This window comes from Manis javanica, chromosome 5 (assembly GCF_040802235.1).
Source record: "Manis javanica isolate MJ-LG chromosome 5, MJ_LKY, whole genome shotgun sequence".
In the NCBI taxonomy this organism is placed as follows: domain Eukaryota; kingdom Metazoa; phylum Chordata; class Mammalia; order Pholidota; family Manidae; genus Manis; species Manis javanica.
The window spans coordinates 5049761-5058218 of record NC_133160.1 but is presented as its reverse complement, the minus strand read 5'-3'; positions in this window follow the sequence as shown (position 1 = coordinate 5058218).

Below are 8458 nucleotides of genomic sequence, written 5' to 3'. Positions count from 1 at the left end.
TGTGCGCACACGTCCAAGCCTGCCTTCATTCAAGAGGGCCTACTAAACCCTGCCGCCTAACCGTGTTTTAGGAGTGGCTTCCTCTGTCACCTGCCCAGGACAATAGGGTGCCACAGGTGGGATTTGGTAGGGAACAGTGTGAGCGCCTGGCTTACCACACACATAGCTGCTTGTCCTTCATAAGAAATGGCAGTTCTACCAAGTGAAGCCACTCAGGCTCAGCCGTGTGTCCAGGGCTGGCTGTGCTGCAGCTTCCCAACCACACCCATTTGTCACTCACCAATATTTACTCTTTAAATTGACAAACTCTTTAAAAATACAGTTACCTTTCAGAATTAAATTTGTCACTGCCATAAATTTAAAGAAGAAAAATCACTATATGGAAAATTGGTATTTCTTGCCCAAAGTAGAAAGTAAGCATTAAAATTAATACAGTGAATATAAAGCAATAAAAACGAGACATGAAATAATACAATGGAAGTTAAAAGGTACCACCTGCCTTAAATCATCTTTAAGGGACAACATACCTCGCTGTGAAATTCTATTAAGGGACTTTATTTTGTGTGCTTTAGGCTTCTTGGTAGAACCCATCTGCCATTTTGGGGGTGACTGGAAACAAACGTTTTCCAAACCAAAATTTGAGTTTCCTTGGAAGCAGGGGCTTTGAAGAAATTAAGCAAATACATACATGCCATTGAATACATACAGGAACATGTGAGCCAGCATCGTCCAAATCAGGACCCTTTCAGAGGCTGTGAAATGACTGCAGGTGTGCAACTCGCAATGGAGCCACACAAGACTACAGAGCATACTCCACTGCATCATACAAAGTGATGGTTATAAACATTTTAATAACCTGGATTGGGATTTTTCTCTGTCCTTGTTACTTATATGGTTTTGGATGAGGTCTTGAGGTTCGGTAACCTCAAGTTAGTACTGCCATGAGTACTAGTCATAACTTTCCTTGCGTTATCCCCAGAATGGGAGGGTTAGTTATCCTGACTATAACATGACATTTGAAATACCTGTATGACAACTGTATGTATTTAAGAACACTCACTTAGAGTCAGACTGCCTGCCTTCAAATCCCAGCTCTGTCACCTACCACTGGGACCTTAAGCATGTGGTTTATACTTCCGTGAGCTTGAGTGGCCTCCACCGTAGAGTGGGAGACATTAAAAGCAGCTACACAAAAGCTTGGTGTGAGTACTCAGTTGGCACAGCCTAGTTGGCCTCTAGTAAGTGCTCAAATGTTAGCTGCTGATGTAACATGCAGGTGGATGACTTTGGGGAAGTTTCCTTCTCCACGGAGCCCGGTGGGGACAAAATGTCCACAGAGTGGGCTGTCTTGAGGTCTCAGTGGTCTGCGAAAGGATTCACAGAGCCGGCGGCTGTTTCTGTGCAGCCAGCAGATGGCGCCAATAGCACCAATGCCAGGACTGGGGACATGTTCTGTCAATTTCACCCGCTTCAGCTTATTAAAAGCAAGCGTTGGCTCTCTGGTGGTGTTACTAGTGTCGCCTTCAGCGTCATCCCTGACCTGGTTTTGGAAGGAAAGATTAGGAAAAGCCAATCTCCATCCCAGATGGGTGTTGGCAAACGGCCATTCTAAGACTAGTTTTTTATAACATTGAATGCTCTAGGCCTCCATGCACCTAGATGAAACTGAGATGTAAAATGCACAACAGATTTCAAAGACATAGTCCAAAAAGAACACAAATATCTCAGTATTTGTATATTGATTACACATTGTAATGATAACATAAATTTCATCTGATCATACTTGAGTAAATGTGGCTACTAGAAACATATATATACTGGCTTGCAGTGTCAGTCACAGACATGCTTCTGGACTCGCAGAGCAGGCAGCCTGTAGACCGGCCAGGCTGTGCCTGTTGGGGAGGGTCTGCTGAGCAGCATTCACCAGGAAGACCCCTGTGGCGGGGGCTGTGGGTGTCTCCACTCCGCTGCTGCAAGGCCGGCCCTCCCCCCCCACCTTGCACTGGCTCTCCTGGGCTTCTCACAGCTTGGGTATTGTTAGCCATGGGCCATACTGGCAAGAGGGGCTTCCCAGCACACCTGCTAACTGCAGGGTGCCCCACACGAAAGAGCATGTAGCCTTCCTTCAGAGTGAGACTTGCCTGTTGATAATACACAGTTTCATACCAGCAGTAGTGGCTGCTTCTCTAAGGTGGATGGAGGTGGTGCCCAGAGTGGTCTGCTGACATAACATCATTCTCAGTCCCAGTGATGTCTCCCTCTTTCCATGCTGCCTCACGTGACAAAAGGGACGTTGCAAATGTGACTAAGGCTGTGGGCCTTGAGATGGGAGTTTATGCTTAATTGTCCGGTGCCCCAGTGGAATCACAAGGGCCCCTAAAGCGGAGGAGGGAGCGATGTCAGAGTGATGCGGCAGGAGAAGGACTCAGCCGGCGCTCGCCGGCCTGGACGGTGAAGGACGGAACCACGAGCCAAGGAATGCAGTGCCTCTAGCAACTGGAAAAGGGCAAGGAAACAGATTCTCCTCCAGGGCCTCTGGAAGGAACCAGCCCTGCCAACACCTTGGCTTTATAAAGCCCAGTGGGACCCACTTTGGGCTCTAACCTCCAGAACATTCAGACAATAAATTTCTGTTGCTTTAAGCTATCTTATCAGTGTGGGTAATTTGTGGCAGTAGCCATAGGAACTAATACAAAGGAGTTCTTACCTGGGGCCCATGGATAGGACGTGGGGCCTGTGGGCTTGGCGGAGGAAAGTCTTCATTTGCAGCGGTCAGAGCCCAAGCAGTGAACACGGGCCACAGGTCCACACCCTTGGCAGCAGCCGCGGCTCTGAGCCTCAGAGGCTCTATACCACGCACAGCGCGGGGTCACTGACGTGCTGACATAGCACTCCTGTTCATCAGTCCTTTAAAACCAGTATCCTAGAGGCATTGGTAAAGGAGCACACACATTCCTGCCTCACATGCTTGTTTTGTAATATGTTAATAGCTGTATGTTAATACGACCGTTTGCCTTTGCCTTTCTAGGCACTTTATGGAGTGTTTAAGGCATCCTCTGAGAAGGGTCCTTAGGTCTCAGCAGCCTGCCCAGGGCTCCCTGGTTCACACAGAGCTGAAGGTCCCCGGAGGGGAACAAAGGGATCTGGGACTGTGTCCCACAGGCAATGTGAACCACAGAAGAATGTGTGGGAGGGCTGACAAGATGCCCACCTGACCACAGCTGCCTGTGTAAGCTGCAAACATGCACATTGGGTGAAAAACTGAGAACTGCAGAATTGGCACTGACTGAGCTCCTGTGCAGTATAGGAGGAGCTCAGCACTTTCTGATCGCAGCCTCACAGAAGCCCTATGAGGAAGTTACTATCACGCTGCCCATTTTATAGCTGAGGAAACTGAGGCCTAGAGAGGTTGTCGCTAGCAAATGTGTGGTGTGTGCAGGACACTAGTGCAGGGCTGTCTGGTGTTTGCCTGACCAATCCTCTCAGCCGTGGCTGCAGCTCTGTCTGCAAAGGAGGCTGCCTGGCTTTTCCCACCTGATGAGCCTGAGTGGACCTGGCTGACCAACAGGCTCTCTGCAAACCCAAGCTTGGGGCCCACTCCAGGCACGGCTGGTGTGTGTGGAAATCCTCAAGTCAAAGCCTCTCATGCTTCCTCTTTTGTTTTCTGTGTTGCATTTTTTTTCAAGGCTCCTCGGGCCTCTAGTTTGGGTTGTGTGGGTGCAGGTGGCTGCACGCTCCCATCTTGTGGCCTCGTGTTGAGATGAAGAGATGGTTCCTTCAGCTTCAATCCACAGGAACCCTGAGTTGCTTGCATGTCCATTAGGATAAACAGGCTTTGGGGATCCCCCACACCCTCAACCTCAGTCTTCTGAAATGTGTTCATTGATGTGTTTGTTTATTCACTCAGCACATACATATGGAGCACCTTCCATGTGCCAGGTGCTGGGAACATGGCAATTAACAAAGCAGACAGCAGCCTGTCGTCCTGGAGCTGACCGCCATCTAGCAGGGATAGGGGCCCTGGATATGCAAACACCAAACAGATGTGTAAAGTAGGGCTGGGTGGGGGTGCGAGCGTCTGAGCATGTCAGAGAAGAGGCCTGGATGGAGTCTGGGTGCCGGGTCGTGGGAGTGTCCAGATCAGCAACAGCCGATAGAAAATAGGCCGGCTGTGTTCCGGGCGGGCTGAGACTGCGGGTCTGAGTTGGTCCTGGGGCTGCAGCCAGACGGTGCTGCTGAGGTTCGGGTGGGGAGAGGGAGATCCCAGCCTGGCCGCTCTCTGAGCAAAGGGGCCTGGGCTCAGGAGATAGCGGGAGGTGAAGGGAAGGTGGGCGCTGGTTCTGTTCCCAGCGGGGCTTGGGCAGGAAGGACAGGATTGGACATAAACCGGGATGTTTAAGTAGAGCGATCTATCCTCAGGTGGACCCCTCCGCACCTTTCCTAGCTGAAGCCCAGAGAGGTAAGGGGTGCTTCCCAGGCTGGGACCTGGAATGACCCCGAGGAAGCCCAGTGCCTCTCACAGCTCTGAAGGTGGATCAAGTCCCATGAATCCAACGACGCCTGCGATTCCATCTGCTCAGTGCTGTCCTGCTTTTCCTGGGGACTCTACTGGGCCCCAGGGGCGTGGCAGCAAGTGACCACAAGCTAGGTGGCTTAAGACAGCAGAGATGTATTCTCTCTCAGTTCTGGAGGCCAGAAGTCCAAACTCCGGGCTTGGCAGGGCTGTGCATCCTGTGAAGGTGCCAAGAGGGGAGAATCTGTTCCTCGCGTGCGGTCCTTTCTGCGGCTGATGTTGCCAGCAGGCACTTGCTCCTCCGCTTGTAGCCTCGTCACTCTGGCCTCTGCCTCCATTGTCGCATGGCTTTTTCCCTGTGTATCTTTATTGTCACATGGGCTTCTTATAAGGACAATAGTCATTGGACTGGGTCCCATACTAATCTGACTGTATCTTAAATGGATTATATTTGAAACCCCTATATCCAAATAAAGGCCGCATTCATGGGTACTAGCAGTTAGGACTTGACCATATTTTGGGGGAGACAATTCAACCCACAACAAATGCTCACACCCAGACATGGTGTCAGACAAGGGCTGGCATCTCCAGAGGAGGGTCTTGAACCCAGGCTCTCCCCAATAGGGACAATTAAAAGCCAGTGAGGTGGGACTTTGTACTCCGCCATCTCCTGAGTAAGCTGTGTCAGGCAGTGTGGGCGGCGGGCACGGGGGCAGGACCTTTCTCATCTGCTGCTCCGGAGCCTGCAGCCTGGGAAACCATCCTCAGGGGTGGAGGGCAGCATGCGTGCAGTGGTGGTGGTCCTTGGGCAGTCCTAGGGCAACCTGGCTGAAGTCACCACATCTGTGCTCCTTCTCTTTGGCCTCCCAGACCCCAGGCAGAAGGCACTGCTGTGCCCCCTCGTGATCAAGGGGCTGGAGCTTTAGAGGGAAGGGCACCAGCACAAGGTCACAGACAGATGGCACTTAGATCCACTTCTGGGCTGACCTTCTCACCCTCTGTGCCACATGGACCAAGGGAAGCAGGAGTGATGACCCCTGTCCGGACCATGCTTGACCCCTTCAGTGGCACTCATCAAACAGCATCTGTACCAGCTGGAAATGTTTTCAGTGGTCGTGATGGAAAACCCAACTAACAGTGGCTTAAATAATTCAGGATTTGTTGTTCTTACATAACAAGGAGCCAGATTGTGGGTGCTGGTTTAGCACAGACAGGGTTTCTCAATTTCAGTGCTTTGGACATTTTAGGCTGGATTTTTCTTTGCTGTGGGAACTATCCTGTACACTAGGATATTTAGCAGCTTCTCTGGCCTCCACATCCTACGTGCCAGTAGCATTCCTTCCCTCAAGTCGTGACAACCAAAAATGTCTCCAGATGTTGTCAAATATCCCCTGCACTTAGGAGTATCAAGACTGGTGCCTTGTGAGTCTCCTGGATTTTGCCTCATAATCACAAGATGGCTGCTACAGCTCTAGACATCCCACCCATGTTCAGGACAGAAAGAACGACAAAGGGCTAATACCAGCTACTACTGTCTCTTTAGCAGAAAAGTGGAAGCTTTCACAGCAGCCTAACAGACTTCCACTTACTTCTCACTTCACTCAACCTCTCTGAGGTCACACCTGCCCAGCCCTGGAAGTGGGGACACTAGGCCACCTTAAAGGCTGTGGGGAAGACACAGTGGGATCATGGAAAAGCCAACCATTTACTGCCATCTGTGGCCTTGGGGAAACCACTCTGGGCCTCAGTCCCCTCCCTCTCAAAACTGGGGTAATAGTACCTACCTATGACAAAGGTTGAAGTTAAATAACCTGTGTAAGACACCCAGTCAAGGACCTGGCTCAAAACAGGCACTCCACAGTAACTGACATTTATTGTTATTAGCGGCATGTGAGGATTGACTACATCAAAGTTCCTGGCACTCAAAAAATATTCGCTAAATGGCGGCTGTCTCTCACCTCTGAGCATTTGCATTCTCTGTTCCCCATGCCCCAGTGGCTCTAGCTCTCGCAATTTCAGTGCCTTTTCTAGCCCTAAAGAACAGTTTTCACCCCTGGCTCCTCTCCTGCCCCTCTTCTTCGCTCCCTTCCCATCACCTAATTGAAAAAGTTACCTAAATTTAAGTCATTGTTCTTCTACTTCTAACAGGTAAGCTCCAGGCGGCGGCCTGCATTTGTTTCCTTCTTAGAGTGTCCTGGGGCCTAGAACTGGGCTGTTATCTGATGGAGCATTAAGAAGTGCGTGTTGAATGAATGGCTGATTCTCAGACATTACGGCACGAGGGGGCGACCGGCGGATAGGCTGGCGATACGGCAAACTAAGGGGCCAGACGATGAACATGGGAACGAAACCCATACTTGGGCATCGGCTTTTTAGGACACTGGTGCCCCCTCCCGGGCGGGGCAGGAGAGCCGGGTGCAAGCCCAGCGGGGCCCGCCGTGGACAAAGCTCCGCCTACTCCCACGCTTTCCCCTCTTCTTACGCTGCGTCCGGGGCCACTGCGATCCCTGCGGCGACCCAGGCCCCGGCACCCGCACGTGCTCCGAGACACCGCCCCGCGCAGCCGCGCTCCGCGTGGACGCACCCCCAAGCGGCTGGTTGGGGAGGGGCGGGGAGGGGGCGGGGCCGACGCGGGTGGCGCTGGGACTTGTAGGCGACATGCGGGCTAGGCGTGTAAGAAAGGCACCGCCCACCCTGCCTAAGCCCGTCTTGGCTTCCGCTGGGGGCAGCCGCCCAGAGGTCCCCTCTGTCATGGAAAGGGAAACTGAGGCCCGGTGAAAGGACCCAGTTTGACCAAAACCACGCGACCGGGCGGGGACCGTTTTTCCCTGGCCTCTAGGGAACAAGGCTAGGGTCACCCTCTAATCAAAGCTTTTAAAGGGTGCCCCGAGGGTTCCTTGTCTGGTGAAGAGTTCTCACCTCCGTTCCCTCGGGCATCAGCAAACATTTCCCAGGGGCTCTTCGCTCAGCTAGGCCCTATAGCTTAAGCAAATCATCCAAGGTCCCACCTAGCACGGGTCGGTAGGGGGTGGGGGGCGGGGAGACCTTAAGCAAGCAGGGCAATCCGACTTGGGGAAATTTAAAGTATGTTGAAGAGTAAAAGCAGGATAAAGCCAAGCAATGAGGCAAAGGCCCCGAGGAGGCAGGGAGGTACCTTGGGAGTTGGGTTATAGGAGGCCACACTCTGAAGACCTGGGTTCCCGTTCCCTGCGTGAGGGGCCTAAGGAGAGGGCTGCGGAAGAAGAGCCAGTCTTCAGTGTCCACCGGGCGGAGTGGGGTTAGGGGATCCAGGCACTTGAGACAGTTTGTCTGGGTTTGGTGTGTCAAACGCAGCCTGGACAGAGAAGGCTGGATAAAGACCAAAAGACTGTGAACACTTGGCCTGCCTCCCTGTTCCCCGGCTCACCGGGTGCCACTGGCAGTCCCCGTGGGCCCTAGCTTGTGTTCCACTGCCCCAGAGGAGGCCATAGTGCTGGGGCCAGAAATGACCCTGCTCAGACCGCACTTCCCGACCGCACACAGCGCCGCAATATCGGTGCCTGGACATGGAAAGGGTTTGAGGCCTCCCGCCACCACCTCTTTCCCGCCCATCTCAGAGCTGGGATCTGCACGTGGTGTGATCCCCTGGGGGATGACTGGTGACAGAGCACGCCCTCAGAAAGGCCCACATTCGGTTTAATGCACTACTGTCTGGTGTGAAATTACTAATCACTTCGGGCAAGGTCTGTAGGCAAGTCCTGCCCGGTGCGAAGCTCACAGAGGCCCCCAGACGTGCTCGTTCCTATGGCTGGGGACAGTGATAGAGGGAAACGGACGCCCTCTGCTTGCTTTTACCCCCGACGTCACCCACACAGAGGGAGGAATCCCCCAGCCTGGAATGGACCTTTGAAGAAGCAAGAACTACTTCCCCAGCCCAGTCATCTCCTCGGAGAGGCCCCTGGGATA